Source organism: Condylura cristata, unplaced genomic scaffold (assembly GCF_000260355.1).
Source record: "Condylura cristata isolate star-nosed mole 26May11 unplaced genomic scaffold, ConCri1.0 scaffold00011, whole genome shotgun sequence".
NCBI lineage: Eukaryota > Metazoa > Chordata > Mammalia > Eulipotyphla > Talpidae > Condylura > Condylura cristata.
In genome coordinates this window covers 37,564,642-37,579,885 of record NW_004567112.1, presented here as the reverse complement: position 1 = coordinate 37,579,885, position 15,244 = coordinate 37,564,642, and positions in this window count along the sequence as shown.

Genomic DNA, 15,244 nt, shown 5'->3' with positions numbered 1-15,244 from the left:
GGTGGGGGGAGGGGTGGGAGAACAGGGAAAAGGAGAAGAGGGGATGGGGTGGGGAGGGAGAGAGGAGGTGGGAAGATTCCCATGGGATTGAGAGACACAGCGGACATCATGGGGGCTGGTTGGAGGGGCTGTGGAGGTGAGAGGTTCCCAGACAAAGAGAAGCCCTCATTACTGTCGGTTGCCTCCTGCAGCACTGCTAAGACCTCGCTGGAGTCAGCTGCCCAACGGGTCAGCTGACCATGAGCTGTGGGATCCTGCTGTGCTCCCTAAGTCCTGTTCCACACACACTTTACCCAGAGATCCACTCTGGGATGTTATTCAGGGATCCCGGGTTGCAGTTCCAATGTGAGTGCCTGGAGGTTTCCCCACACCCATAAACAATTCTCAGATACAAATATGGCATCTGAGAATCAACTCACTTATGCCACCGTCTGCCTGGAGATAGCTTCAGATTCTACAACTTAAGGGCTTAGCCTCCCAAGAATGCCCTCATGTAGATGCCAGCTGCAGGGCCCAGCTGCCATCAGGGCTTCTGACCAGTCAGTTTCAAACCAGAGGTTCTCACCGCCTCCTCCTCAGGTTTAACTTGCAGAACAGCTCGCAGAGCTCAGGAACCTGTTGCCTTGTTACCAAGGACATTATTCAGGAACAGACGAAGAGACGCATAGAGGATGGGGGGGAAAGGGTGCAGAGCCTCCATGCCCTCTTTGGGGTGCAGCTCTCCCCACACCTCCACCCCTTCACCAACATGGAAGCCCCTCCTTATAGGAATTTAAGGAGGCTTTATTTCTTAGGCGTGGCTGATGAACACACCAGCCACTGCAACTGAAGTCAACCTCCATTCAGCCTCTCAGGGTCCCCAGAAGTCTGGGGATGAGCCTGAAGTTCCGACCCTCTCCACACGGTTGGTCCCCCCCCCTCCCCGAGCCATCCCCACCCTCAGGTGTTTTCCACATTAAAGTTACCATCTTTAACGTAACAAGACACACCTTTAACACTCCACACTTAGGCAATCCTGAGGTTTGGGACATTTGTGCCCCATCAAATATACATGAGAAATAAATTTCTGTCATCAGAATAACCAAACATATTTCTTTTTAGTTACAATATCCAAGATGCCTTTTGCAGTGATCTCAATGCACCTGTTGTTAGTTTTTCCTCCTTCCCCACCCCACTGCTCCCTCTTCTTCATCCCCATAAACTCCAGCACCTGGGGCGCTTTCAGAGCAACTCAAATAAGGCACAAGGAATAATTTCAAGTCAAACTCTAGGGTGGTAAATACCAGAAGCAAACAAACAACTAGGGGACACGACAGAGGCGCTCCCACAATAAACACAGTTGGGGGGGGGCTATTTCAGGTTAAATGAGATCAGAGGAACATAACAAAGTGCAACCATGAAATTTGATTACATCCTTGGTAGAAAAAGTGGGGGTGGGGGGAGAGTGAAAGAAATTTGTAGATGTGGCAACATTGAATTGATACTGTTCCTGGGTGTCAAGGGTTCTGGGGTTCTGTAGGAGGATGATGCTGTAGGAGATGCATATGTAATGTTAACGGGTGAGGTGCTAAGATATTACAGCTCTCAAATGACCAGGAACTAAAAGATCAAGGATAAGGAGTAGGGGAGGAGGAGAGAGGTTTAACCATTAAGAACTGGTGAACCTCTGGGGGGTACACAGCGTGTTCATTTTACTAGTCTTTGTCGTTCAACTTAAAGGTTTCAGTATTGCAGGTTACAAGATGCCAGAGAAAGAGAAGCCCTTTCGGGCAGGTGGAGAGGTTTCTAGGCGGGTGAGTCATGCTGGAAGAGTCTGGAGCAAGTGTGGGAATGCTCCTGTTCTAGGACAAGTGCATACAAAGGTGTGAGGTTCAGCTTACGATAAGACTTCTAAAGAGCGAGCACAGTATAGCGGTGGGTCAGCCCAGGTCTAAGCCCGTTCAGGCCCTCACAACACAATACCACAGAACGCGTATCCTAAAAAAACAGATTTCTTTCTTACTGTTCTGGAGACTGGATGTCCAAGATCAAGGTGCGGCAGGTCAAGGTGCCTGGGGAGGACCTGCTTCCAGGTTCACAGGTCGCCTCACTGTGTCTCCACAGGCATCAGGGGCTGTGGCGTCTCGGCCTCCCCTTTAAAAAGACAAGTCTGTGTCTCTGCTGGCAGAACAGCAACTTGAGGGGGCTGGAGTAAGGGGTGCGTGACCCCGGGCTGGGCCTGCCACTCCTGACATAATTGTAGGTGGTAGAGGACTCTCCAGGTAGTGGGCGCCCACCTCGCAGGAAGCGCACTCCAGGGACGTTCAGTTCCAGAGCCCCAGCCCCAACCCCAGCCCCTGGGCCCATAGTCCTCTGCAGGGAATCATGGCCTACAGCTGGGCTTCAACGCCTTTGCCTCGGGCCTTGTTCAGCAGCTGCAAACACTGGACAGCTGCATCCACTTCTGCTGGGATTGTCCAGCAGCTAGTTGAATCCCCCTGTGGCATGTGAGCCTGGAGAAGGTTTAAGCCACGTGAGAATTGGCAGGAGGCCGGCAGTGGCCCTTCCGCTTATGCTTCTCTGGGTTCTTCCTAAAGGACTGCTCCCCTACGCCTGCGCGGTTATCCTGGGGTACTTGTAGGGACACTACTCCCACTCATGAGGGCTTCACCCTCAGCACGTAGTCACCTCCTGAAGACCGCACCTGCAAACACTACACCATGAGATTTCAATATGTGAATTAGGGGAATGCAAACTCCCTCCATAGCAGCCACTCAGTACATACTTAAGTCCCTCTCTCCTTGATCCCTCTCCTATGGACTGGTAGAAAAGGAAAACCTCCCCTTTCCTCAGCCCCTGGGGCCAGGAGAGGCATGGACAGCTTCTCCCAAGAAGGTATAGGCAGATGTCTGCTGTGCAGGCCTGGGGACACCTGCTGCTTCATTCTCCACCTTCCTCCGCCTGGACCTGGCTTCTCAGAACTGAAGGACAGTCCACTCACCAACTATAGCCCAAGGAATGCTGTTCCAGATAAAACAGATGTTGGGCCATAAAACAAGTGTCAATAAATTTAACGGGACTGCAACAACACAGAGGACGCTCTTTGATGCAACAGTATAAAATCAGCTAGGAATCGCTAACAATGTGATATGCAGAAACCCCTTAAATATTATAAAATTGAGCAACACTTTTCAGTAGTCTATGGGGTCAAGGAAGGAATCCTTGGGATTTTAGGGAACTAGGAGCTAACTGAGGGAGCTTAGAAAACATGTATACGTGAGTAATAATAAAAACACAGCATATTCACACAGACAGGGAGGTAAAGGTGGGTGCTGTTAGTCTCTTGCATTAAACATTTCCCCTTCTGGGCCCTCCCTGGTGGCGCAGCGGGTTAAAGCACATCACTGAGAAGCTAAAGCCACTTCCGCATGAGTTCGATTCCCGCCTGCCCCAGAGAAGATCCACATGACATGGCAGACATCTCCTGGCCCGCCCACTGCTCCCCTCAGCAGTGTACTTCGTCGATCTGCCTGTTCTGCTCCCCACTCTGTCTCTGGTGAAGCCTCTCACCCTCCGCATTTCTGGCCTGCATCCCAGTTCTGTATGAATAAATAAATAAATCTTAAAAAAAAAAAAAAGTCAATACTCTGCTACAAAAGGAAAAAAAAATTTCCCCTCCGGATGTTGTAACTCTCTGTTCTAGATTTTCATTTCTTCTTCTTTCCCCTGGCTGACTCAGAGTGTGGCCACACATGAGCAGCTCAGGAGTTAGCTAAAAATCTGGGGGCGGGGGTGGGGGTGGGGCCTGAGGCAGATGACAGCCCCCCCTTCTGTTATTCTCACCTCAATAACGAGCTGCTTGACACCCACCTCTTATTTGAGACCCCCTTGGGCCAGAAGGGGCAGGGATGTGCCCTCAGGGGGGAAATGGGCCCCCATGGGGACCTTGCCTTCCAGGGGTATCTCCCCTCCACCTTCCTCCTGCTGGAGTAACTCCGCAGTGCCTCCCCAGATGTTTCTCATATTTCACCCAGAGTTACTGTGTTCGGCAAGCATGTTCCTCCTGGTGCCAAGGAGCCAGCTTTCCTCGACAGTCTGCCCTGGCATGATGGCATCAGTAGTAGTGACTGCGCCATCCCTGGGAGCTGGAAGCCACCCTGAGCCTTAGATGGTCATCTCACGTTCTTGCCCACATTCCATGTATCACATTTCACATCAGGGGCTCGTATAGTCTGCACTGGTTTATATCTGCTTTCCCCCTCACCATGATGTAACTGGCTTTCCATGTCCAGGTTTACAAGTCTGCATTGTCCTTTTAAAGAACTCCATACTGGACCCTCCCTGGTGGCTCAAGGGGTTAAAGCACAGCACTACGAAGCTATCTGCAGCCACTGCAGCATGAGTTCCATTCCTAGCCAGAGAGCAGCAGACCTCTCCTGACTTGCCCAGAGCTCCCCTCAGTAGTGTATTTCAGTCAATCTGCCTGTTCTGTTGCTGACTCTGTCTATGGTGACCCCCCCCCCCACTCCTCTGGCAGGGCCCTCTCTGGAGGTGCAACCGGTTAAAGTGCAGCACTATGAAGCTATTGCAGCCACTGCAGAACAAATTCAATCCCCAGGCCAGGGGGTGACTCACATGGCGCGGCAGACCTCTCCTGACTCACTCTCAGCAGTGTACTTCATCAATCTACCTGTTCTATTTCCCACTCGGTCTCTGGTGAATTATCTCATGGCCCCTGCACCTCTGACCTGTATCCCAGTTCTGCAGGCATAAATAAAGAAATCTTTAAAAAAAAAATCCTTTTGTAGGCACCTCTGAGCCCTTAACCAGTCCTCTCTGGGACAAATTCCTGGCAGTAGAATGGCTGGGTCCAGGTTTTCCCCCATCACTCTTTTTTTAAAAAGATTTATTTGTGCATACAGAGCTAGGGTACAGGCCAGAGGTATAGGGGTGGTGAGATGCTTCACCAGAGACAGAGTGGAGAACAGAACAGGCCCAACTGACAAAGACACTGCTGAGGGGAGCAGTGGATGTGGCAGGAGAGGCCATGCTCAAGTGGTTTTAGCTTCTTAGTGCTGTGCTTTAACCCGCTGCAACACCAGAGAGGGCCCCCCATTACTCTTAACCTCCACTCCCTTCCCTATGTTTTTCTGCATCTTCTGAGCTCTCTGCAGTTAAACAAAAGAAGAACTGAAAAGTTTCCATCTGTGATCTCAGTCACCTAGTTCCCCTGCTGAGAGGCAACAAATGTTTTCAGTTCCTAGAGACTTCTGCCAGGTGAAACCCTCACATCTATATGCAAACTTGGGTGTTCCTTCTCGGCCCATTTTCATGCAGGTGATAACCTAGCTGCTGACTGCTTTGTCCCGCATACTTTAAATGCCAGGACTCAAGAAAACACAGCACCATAAGCTCTATAAATGAGTCTCAAAATATCATTCCAAGTTTTTTTTTTTAAAAAAATCAGGCTTCAGGGCCCTCCTGTTGGCTCAAATGGTTAAAGCACAGCACTAAGAAGCTAAAGCCACTTCAGCATGAGTTCGATCCCCGCCCCAGAGCTGGCAGACCTCTCCTGACACACCCACATGCAGAAGGGAGCATGGCCATGTCAGTAACTGCCTGTGTCTTCCAGGGGAGATGCCACCTCACTTCCTAACCTTGGCCACGGCTTATTTTTATCCACCCCAGTCACCATTTAGCCTAGCAGCCCTGTCATTTGGGAGCCTGGCTGCTGTGGGAAACAGAAACCCTTTGGACCTGCACTTTGGTAATTTGGTGATGCTCTGTGGTCAGAAGTCTCTTATGTAAATTAGGGCCAGGACTTGTGTGTGTGAGAACGGGAGAGAGCCCTACGTCTCTGGGTTTTCTGCACCCTGCTCTTCTCTGCCGACGGACTGGGGCTGGCGTCCCAGACACACGCCCTGTCTTCTCAGGGGAGATGGGCTTGAGCTCAGTGTAGACCCCTTTGACAATGGCCAGGCCCGAGGAGCAGCCGGAGCAGCCCAGGCACGTAGAGGCTTTGGCCAAGCACAGCCCCTTTCTCCCACCGGAGAGAAAGGCAGTTACAGGCAGAGGGGTGGCTCTCCTGCACGCCCAACTCCCCATTCTGGTATGGAGGACCTGGGTGCTTTTCTGCCACAAGGAAGACTCTAAGGGCCCTGTGCATGCCTGTCACATTTCACTAAAACTCAGTTTCTATCATGTCTGTCAGCACAGATAAGACCCAACCCCTCAGGAAGAAGGACTCGAGCATGTTTTTCAGGATTTACGGAGTGCCTGGCATAATTCAGGTTGTTTTATTTGGGCAGCTTTTAATTTGTTTAATGATTATTAATGCAACAGGATCCACAAAAGCCATAACCTAAAAAACCTTCATAATAAAAAAATCAAAACATGGATGGGCTCATTCACTACATGGCCTTGCCCAATATACCTAATGAATCTCTTGCTAAGAAACATGACAATTTCACCAGTATCACTTTCTCTGAATGTTAAAATGTTCCCAGGATTACTGATGCTTACGGCATCCTATGAGGTGGACATTCTTCGATCTGGGTCATAGAGAGGAAACTGAAGCTCTGATCTGGGCCAGGAGCTTTGGGCAGGCCACAGCGCCCACTCCAATCATCTTATCTAAAGGGCCCCCCGACCCAAATCCTCCTCTGCTCTTGTCCCTGCATTATATTTCTTCATAGTCTACCCTACCTGAGGTTGGATCATGGTTCCAGCTCAAGGACGGCTCCTCAGGGGCACACAACAGGTTTTGTTGAATAAATTCAGAAATGGACCCTGGACTTGAACCCAGATCTGCCTGATTCCAAAGGGGATGTTTTTGGTTTTGATTTTAAAGATTTATTTATTGCACATACAAGAACTGGGGTACAGGTCTGAGGGAGGGTGGTGAGAAGATTCACCAGAGACAGAGTGTAGAGTGGGGAGCAGAACAGGCAGATTGACTGAAACACATTGCTGAGGGGAGCATGAGGGGAGCAGTGGACAAGACAGGAGAGGCCTGCCACACCATGTGGGTCACTTCTCTGGCCAGGGATTGAACTTATACTGCAGTGGCTGTGGAGAGCTTCATAGCATTGAGACTTAACCCCTTGTGCTACCAGGGAGGCCCCAAAGTGGGTGTCTTGGATGCTTTTTGCATCCCAGCATTCTGCTGCAGAAACCAAGGTTCCGTGAGGTTCCATGATGGACAGAGCCAGCTGGAGTTCGCAATTTCAACCAGCACGTCTGCCAATCACAGGCGCTCTGTGTGGATTCTCTGGGGGAGAGGCTACAAAAGAGGTTGCCAAGCACTGCGCTGCTTCCTCCTGCCTGGAAAGATTCAAGCAGAGGGCTCTGAGGGGTTTGCAAGTACCTGGGATAATTCTGATCATGGCATAGTCTATTCAGAGTGTTCCAGCAGGGCTGGGTTGCCAATCTGGCCACTCCCTGTGGAAAACCTCCACCCTCCTGTAGCCAAGGAGACAGCCCCTCAGCCAGCTTGGACCCTGGGCAGGTGTCCCGTTGCCAGGCCTGTAATAGGAGTCAGATGGGGCTTTTGTGCTCTTGAGCAGCCCGCACAGGGCTTTCTGGTCACCATGGAAACCGGGCCCTAGGGCTCTTTGAAGACATCTTTGGACAGAATCCCATCAGCCCCCAACACCCTCCCACGCTGGCCTGGGGATATTCCAAGCAGGCCAAGGGCTGCAGGGTTTCAGAGCTAACCCGTTGACCCAGTTTCTGAGCAAAATCCCAAGAACGGGGAGAACAGCAGCTATTGGCTTCAATAGCAAGGACCTAACCCCTGGGTGCAAGGTGGGGAAATGGAAGACTGCAAAATTGCTGATCCAGAGCACAAGGGGTCTGGTCTCGAGCACCAACTGGTCCCATGTACTTGTCCAGGTGGGGAAAATGAGACCGGAAAACAACTTGCCAAGGTCACACAGAGTGTGCGCCTCATGGTGGGAGTGTGTGCCGTTGAGGTGGTCTTAGGGCAGGTTCCCTCATCTGGAACCCTCCATGAACTCCCAATGGGCTCCTTTTAGTGCACACACCTCTCAGACACTCTCACTCTACCCTGACATTTCAGTTACCTCCAAACTCTTGCAGTTCCCCTACTGAGTGTTGCTGTAACGCCCAGTGTGCTGCCAGCCCTGAAGTCCCTGCTCTCGCCTGTCTTTTTAAAAAATTTATTTATGTATGTATATAGAACTGGGGTACAGGCAAGAGGTGCAGCGGGGTGAGAGGATTCACCAGAGACAGAGTGGAGAGCAGAACAGGCAGACTGACTGAAGTACACTGCTGAGGGGAGCAGCGGGCGGGTCAGGAGAGGTCTGCCACGCCATGTGGTCACCTCCAGGGCAGGGATCAAACTCACATTGAAGCAGCTGCAGCTCGATTGCAGCGTTGCGCTTTAACTTGTTGTGCCACCAGGGAGGGCCCCTTGCCTGTCTTATTCCCAGTTTCTCTATATTGCATGGTCCTGAGCTTGGCACACAGGAGATATTAGGATACCAGCTTCACCAGGCCCCGCCCCCAGCTTCAAAGACCCTGCCATTGGTTTAACGTTCTACTGCTGCTGCCATCGTGATGTTTTTAATACTTTGGGATGAGTGCTGCTGTTTTAATTTTCAGGAGCACCCCAAATCACACAACCAATCTTAAATGAATGAATGAGCGCCTCAGGGCCTTTGCACATTCTTTTTCCTCTGTCCCAAAGGTCTCACCTGCTCTTCACCAGGGATGCATACTCAAACCTTATTCAGTCAGGATCCTGGCACATTTAAGAGGCTTTCATGGAAAGATAGAGTGGACAAGTTAGGGGAGGCCACGTAAGATAGAGAGGCACCCAAGAATGGCTCAGGCAGGAAGCTTTGTGATCTGAGGGGCAAGAAGAGATGGCAGTGCTACTGGAGGGGTGAGGGGAGGAAAATATTCCCTAACCTCACTCTTCTCCCCTCATTTCCTCTTCAAATAGTGCCCCTCAGAGGCTGAGCCCAGCAGGAAACCACAGGGCAGGACCCCAGGCAAGTAGTCAATAGATCTCCACCCTCTGGGTTCAAAACCTGTGTTAACACCTTTCCTTGGCAAAGTCTTCTGTGACAATCCTGTGGCCAAAGGGCTGCTCCCTCCTCTGTGTCTCTCACAGAATGACAGTAGTAATAAACACTACCACATTCCTGCCAGGTACTGTGCTAAGGGCCTGTGCCACAGACTCTGCCTCATGCTACAGGTGAGGAAACTGAGGCCCAGAAAGGCCACACAGCCGGCAGCCAGCAGACTGGAGGTCTGGGTTACCAGCCTGTCAGGCTGATTGCCTTGCTCTGGAATACTTGCTACACACCTGTCTTGCCACCATAGTAAAGGCCCCCAGCACCATGCAGAGGGCTGGACATGTAAGGGGTACCTGGAAAATTGTTGAAGTAATGAATAACTGGTTATTAACAGAAAAGCTATTCTCCAATATATAATTATTGCTTCTTTTCTCTCCCCTCTTTTTTCCCTACCCCTCACTTCTTCCCAATAATTAAGCCTATATCGTGGTCTATACATTGTGTTTGATTAACATACTTTAAATTTCAGGTTTTTTACTTCAGTTTCTTTCCCTTCCATCTCATCTTGTAATTTTCACTTGGTTGTTGGAAAACTTGGGTCTTTTCTCTAAAGAATTATCCAGAACCTGGATTTTTGTCAATCTTGATGTTCTTTTGTCATTTGTACTTCCGTAAGTTAATAGATTACAGACCTGATCAGACTCGAGTTCATTTCCCAGCTGCTCCTTCTTTGGGGCAAGGCTATTTAAAGGTGATATTTTGTTCTTCCACCAGGAGAGGTACCATGTCTGACCACCTCTTTTTTTAATATCAGCAGCCACAGATGATGATTGACTAGATCCTTTAACTCAGAAAGGATGCAAAGTGGTTGTATTTTAATTCAGTGATTCTTTGTTTATTGGCTGAGCTATTTTACAAGGCTTAAAGTCAATGATTCATTCATCTCTCTGGTTTTCTGCATCTGATTTTTAGTGGGTTACCCAGACAGGGCTCAAGGGAAATATATTATATGGGTTCTTGTGTATTTGTAACAATTTGACTTTTATACTTGAAGATCCTTGGCTCACATTTCCTGAAATATGTCATTATATTGTCTTCTGGCATAAAGCGTTACTCTCGAAAAGTCAGATGACAATTTGTTTCTCCTTTTTTAAATGATTTGGTCTTTTTGCTTTGCTTGGATTCTTTCTGTTCTTTTTTTTTTTTTTTTTCCCATTCAAGTCCAGTTGCTTTCCTGAACTTAGGTCTTAGGACTGAGATATGTCTTCAATATGGACTTTCAGGCCATGCTCTTTGGAAAAAGCATTTCCTTAAATTGTAGTGTTTGATTATTTGTCCCATTCCATTGTTTTGCTTTTCTGCAGGGTCTTCATGGATTGTTACTACAAGTATGCTGATTCTTCCTTTCCTATGTGTTGTATCAGTTACCATTGAGTTGCTTTTTATCACTATTTTAGTTCTACATTTTCAAATACCCTCCTTTCTATCCTATTTCTTCTCTTTTCATCTTCACTTATGAAATGGCTTCTTACTCTTATGTACTTAGTTATTTTCTGAATTTCATCATAATTCTTTGCAAAACTTCCTTCTCCCCACAACCACCTCACTTCTAAGTTTTTCTAGCTTTGATTTATACAGTTTCATAACTTCTATTGTTAAAAATTTCTTCTATTGTTGCTTTAGAAATAGTAAGTTACATTTTCCATTTCTTCTGTGGATTGATTTTATTATTTGTAGGAATGTTGGTTTTTTTCCCCCTACTATTCTCTTTTATAATTATACATAAGGTTAAATCTTGATTATTTCCTTCTTTAAAATTTTACATTATCTTGGGCCCTTCCTGGTGGTGCAACAGGTTAATGAGCAGCACTGTGAGGCTAGTCAGCACAAGCTCGAACCCCGAATAGGGAGGTGACCCACATGGTGCAGCAGACCTCTCCTGTCTTGTATGCTGCTCCCCTCAGCAGTTACTTTGTCAATCTGCCCGTTCTGCAGAGTGGGGACTCTGGTGAATTCTCTCACTGTCCCTGCACCTCTAGCCTGTACATCATCTCTGTATGTATAAATAAGCCAATCTTAAAATTAATTTTTTTTAATTTTGTATTATCTTTTTTGGTAATGTTACTATACAACACTGTATATATGACTTAGGGGTTCCACACCCATCACCAAGGCACCCATAATCTCCTACCATAGTCCCTTCAAACTGCTCCCCTCTTTGCTTCCTACATCTACCTTTCCCCTCTGGTAGCCTTAATTATACAGTAAAATTTCTAGGGTCTATTTCAGTTTGTCTGTTTCTTTATTTCGTTCTTTATATTCTACATGAGTGAAATTATCTAGTATTTGTCTTCCTCTTTCTGGCTTATTTCAGTTCCATTCATGTTGTAAGTGGCATGATTTCACCTTTTATAGCTGAGTAGTTTTCCATTGTGCAAATCTTCTTAATCTACTCATTGTAAAATGGGCATTTGGGTTATTCCCATAATTCAACTATTGTAAATATTGCTGCAACAAACATAAAATATACCCCTTCCCATTAGTGTTTTTGCATACGTTAGGTGGATATGTAGGAGGAGAATTGCTGGATCATATGGTAGATCTAATTTTTTTAGTATTTTGAGAAAACTCCATATTGTTTTCCATAGAAACCGAATCCACCTATATTCCCACCAACAGTATATGAGCAATCTTGATGTTTTTACAATGCTACTTTTTTTTTTTTAAAGATTTATTTATTTGTGCATGCAGAACTGGGGTACAGGCCAGAGGTTCAGGGGCGGTGAGAGGCTTCACCAGAGACAAAGTAGGGAGCAGAACAGGCAGATTGACGAAGTACACTGCTGAGAGGAGCAGCGGGCGGGTCAGGAGAGGTCTGCCACACCATGTGGTCTCCTCTGGGGCAGGCGGGAATTGAACTCATGCGGAAGTGGCTTTAGATTCTCAGTGCTGTGCTTTAACCCGCTGCGCCACCAGGGAGGGCCCCTACAATGCTACTTCTTAAATGAATTTCCAATACTTTTTGGAGCTCTAGGGTGAATAGTTTTCTAGCTTTACACTTTTTTTAAAAAGATTGATTTATTTATGCATACAAGTACTAGGGTGTAAGCCAGAGGTGCAGGGAGGGTGAGTCAGAGTAGGGAGCAGAACAGGCTGAGGGGAGCAGCAGGTGACACAGGAGAGGTCTGCTGTGCCATGTGGGTCAGCTCCCTATCCAGGGATTGAACTCGTGCTGAAGTAACTGGTGATAGCTTGATAGCACTGTGTCTTTAATCCCTGTGCCACCAAGGAAGCCCCTAGCTTTACACTTCTTGAGCTCCTTACTCTGTCGGACCCACAAAGTGAGTGTTCTAATTATAACTGCTGTATAACAATTCAATCCCAACTTGGTACATAAACAACCCTCAGCTCATAATGTTCATGGATAATGTGGGTCAGACCGTGAAGAAGAGTACAGTGCGGTGGTGTCACTGTATGATCATGCCTGGCCCTGAACTACAAGGCTGAGTTCAGGGGACTTGATTGTGAGGGTTAAGGTCATCTCAATGTTCATTCACCCATGTCTCAGGGAGTGAGTGAGGGCTGAGCTGGAATACCTAATGTGATCTCTTCATATGACTAGTTGGGGCTCCTCACAGCAGAGTGGCTGATTTCCAACAGAAAACATCTTTAAGAAGGTGGACATGTGTGGCATGTGAAATCTTGGATGTTACAGTTCTTTATTTCCATGGTTCTACTGGCCAAATCAGTCCCAAAGTTCAGTCAAAGACATGGATCCCAACTTTTAAAGGGACCAATGTCAAGGGAACATTGTAAGATAAATACATGGGACAACATCTTTAGAAAGTAAAAGCTGCCTCAATGATGATGTGTATGTACATGAATTATACACACGTGTGGCTTTGTACTTTGGGAAATTCCTTGATCACCACTTTAATCTGAAAATTCTTGTTTTTTAGTGAGCCTGTCCTGGTCAGCTTCATTCTATTTTTAAAGTCCCTTTGTGGGACTTTGTTATGAAAGAGAGTTTTAGTCTATTAGATTCAGGAATTTTATAGAGGAAGCAAAAATGCATTGGTAGGGCCTAGATGGCTCTGCCTCCATCAGCCCTCACTGCAAGGGCCCCCTTGAACTCATGTGCAAATTGGGGTCTGCAGAATTATTTTCCAGTTTTAGCTGCTGTGGAATTGTTCTACTCTACTTTGAGTATTCATGGGTGCTCTGGGGGCTTACCTGTTCTAGGATAATCATTCTTTTTCTGCTTGCTTGTACACCCAAACCACATGGGTTTAGTAACTGCGTGTGGTTTGTCACAGGCAGCTTGTGGGTTTAACTGGTCACTTGATTTTTTGTTACAGATGTTATCTGTGGGTCCTTTGACTTTTCAAATCCTAGTTTTGCTTTTGGGGGAGAGGGTTATTAATCTGCTAGAGCTGCCATAACAAAATACTATAGATTGGATGGCTTAAACATCAGTAATTAACCTTCTCACAGTTCTGCAGGTTACAAGCCCAAGATCAAGGTGCCATTAGGGTTGGTTTCTGAGGAGTCCTCTCTTCTTGATTATAGACAGTCTCCTCTCTGTTTCCTCTGTGAGCACAAAAGGAGACAGAGAGAGAGAGTGCTGAGTCTCATCCTTTTCATTTTTTACTGTTTAAATAATTTTTATTGAAGTAACATTGCATGATACCATTATATCAATTTCAGGTGTGCACCTGTTTTTCCTACATTAAGCTCATTCCTGAAAATCTACTCCTGCCCTTCACCACACAATGGTCTTTTACCCAGAACTTCCCACCCCCTCTCCTCCTTTTCTTATAAAGACACCATTCTATAAGAAGGTGTTATAAGGTTATAACCTCATTTAACCTTAATTAGGCCTTAAAGGTCCTACTGCCAAATATGGTCACTTTGGGGGTTAGGGCTTTGATATGTGAATTTTGAGATGCCACGGGTTAGTCCATAACAAGGGGAGTAGAGAGAGGCAAAAAGCATATTCTGCCATCTTTGGGGGATAAGAGAGGTTTGGGGATGTGGTTCGCAGGGGCCCAGCCAGTCAGGACATGGAGCTGAGTGGAGAGGGTGGGAGCAGCCTGGAGAGGAAGGAGGGTGCCCAGCACATCACAAAGGCTTCTCAGGGTTGGGCCCTGCCTCTGCCTCCCCATCAGCTCCTGACTGCCATGCCTGCCCAGCTCCCTTCCAGGGTCAGCAAGCCCGTGCTCGGTTTCCTTCCATTCTGTGCCTGGTCTCCTTGCCTTTACTCACACATTCGTGAATACCCGTAATCTTCACTTCCCTACGCATTCTTTTAGATTTCAACCAAGAAGCCTGATTTAATTTATCCTTTAGCCTTTCCTTCAGGCATCTCCTTCGGGCATCTTCCCACAAGTCTAGCTGGCTGCAGGGATTCACCTCCATGTTCTCGTTGGGATGGGAGCACAGGGCAGGCAGCATGCACACACCATGCACATGCACACATGTGCACACTCACAATACACACACACAGGCCATGCCATCCGCTCGCTGCACTGTGATTGTGTCTTTAGGACGCCCCACCCCCATAGGTCATGTGTTCCCTAGAGCAAGACTTGTGCCTCCTTCCCTGTGGCTGACAAGACACTTGCTCAAATCTTCGTTCCCCTCAACACAGAATTTTCTATTTCTGTCATCACCACAGCTTCATGGTGGGTAGATAAGACTTCTCTGCCTTAGTGACTTTAGATTTGGCACAAATCTGCTTAGGCCAGTGATGTCAGCCGAGCTATGACATGTGCCGGTGTGGGTCGACCAGTCTCCTGTACTCCTGCGATCTACCTGAGAAGGACTTGTCCCAGGGCAGCCACCTGTCCAAGTTGAAAGTGGAGGCTTGAAGAGTAGACCTGAGCCCAACCCACAGCCTGGCCCCAAGCCCAGCGCCCCCGCCCCCTTCACCTCCCCCCACTCCCCCCGCTACCCCCCACCCCGACCGCACTGCTTTCCTGCTGGCCCAGCAACCTGTGAGCCTTTGCTCCCTTCTGTCTCACAGGGGATCATAACACTTTCTTTGCATAGTCACTGCAAGGATTAAATGAAATAATATGGGTAAGATCACTGGAACTTCATATTAAACCACTGACATTTTTCTTCCTCCCTTTTAACCCAATGACATCATAAAGTGACCTCTTAGGTTAAAAGTGGCAGGGCCTCCCTGGTGGCACAAGGGCTTAAGTCTCAGCATTATG